General features: G+C 45.5%; 1 pseudogene; it reads right to left on the bottom strand.

The window, feature by feature from the left end:
- Window positions 1–239: 239 nt before the first annotated feature.
- Window positions 240–498, bottom strand: LOC145351440 (NADH dehydrogenase [ubiquinone] 1 alpha subcomplex subunit 3 pseudogene; annotated as a pseudogene).
- Window positions 499–1,338: the final 840 nt, after the last annotated feature.

Consider the following 1,338-nt stretch of genomic DNA (forward strand, 5'->3'; position numbering starts at 1 on the left):
TAGAGAGAATAGAAGGTTCTTTCTCCTCTCTTCCTCTATTCTGTCTGTAGATTGCTGTTGGCAACATTTCCCCTGGTTTTTGTGGCTGTGACTCATTCTTCATTCCCTCACCCTGAGTGTAAATATTTCCCACTTTCTATGCTTTTCTTTGACTCAAGCACTACTTTTATTGGAATTTCCACTGAAGGGAATGTAAATATCCAGAAGCAGGGCACCCGCGACCCGATCCAAACTCTATCTCAAAGCTTCTTCATCCGCTCCAGTGTGGGCCCGATCTTCTCACAAGGATGAGCAGGAATGTCTGGCATGTTCCCGTCATCCCGCACAGGAACTGGGTAATTGAATGGCACGGCCTGGTTTAATTTTGCTTGGGGTATCAGCCATGGGGCTGAGTGCTGCCCTTATTAAAGCAATTGTGCCAGTTCCGAGGGCTGTGACTATCGCAGGCTCCTTGCCCCAGAGACTCTTCAGGTAAGTGCCGATTTTCCATGTTGCCATCTTGTGGGATTACTTGTGACAAAGGGTCACCTGGATTCGAAACATCAGCTCTTTTCTCTCCAGACCTGCTGAGATTTTCCAGCGTTTTCTCTTTTGGTCAGAGGTGGGCTGTAAGTGCTGGCCTCCCCAGCAACACCCACACCATATCAATAAATTGAGAAAAAAAATCCCTTCTGACTCAGAACTGAACGAGCTACTAAGGCAATGATGACTGCAAGGTCCCAGCACCTCAGACAGCAAACAAGAACCTGAACAAATGCAGAAACTGCCTTACCCAAAGGGGAACGAGCAATGCGCAATAAATGCTGGCCCAGCCAACGATGCCCGCATCCTGCAAATGAATAAAAGAACCAAAGTAGAATGCACAGGGTAAATGGTAGGACCCTGAAGAGTGCAGATGAACAAAGGGATCTGGGAATACAGGTACAGAATCTCCTAAAAGTGACGTCACAGGTGGATAGGGTCGTAAAGAGTGCTTTTGGTACATTGGCCTTTATAAATTGGAATATCGAGTATAAAAGTTGGAGTGTTATGGTAAGGTTATATAAGGCATTGGTGAGGCCAAATTTAGAGTATTGTGTACAGTTTTGGTCACCTAGTTACAGGAAGGATGTAAATAAGGTTGAAAGAGTGCAGAGGAAGTTCACAGGGATGTTGCCGGGACTTGAGAAGCTGAGTTACAGAGAGAGATTAAATAGGTTAGGACTTTATTCCCTGGAGCGTAGAAGAATGAGGGGAGATTTGATAGAGGTGTATAAGATTTTGATGGGTATAGATAGAGTGAATGCAAGCAGGCTTTTTCCACTGAGGCTAGAGGAGAAAAAAACCAGAGGGCATGGG

This window comes from Carcharhinus amblyrhynchos, chromosome 13 (assembly GCF_965287045.1).
Source record: "Carcharhinus amblyrhynchos chromosome 13, sCarAmb.v2.hapA, whole genome shotgun sequence".
Lineage (NCBI taxonomy): Eukaryota > Metazoa > Chordata > Chondrichthyes > Carcharhiniformes > Carcharhinidae > Carcharhinus > Carcharhinus amblyrhynchos.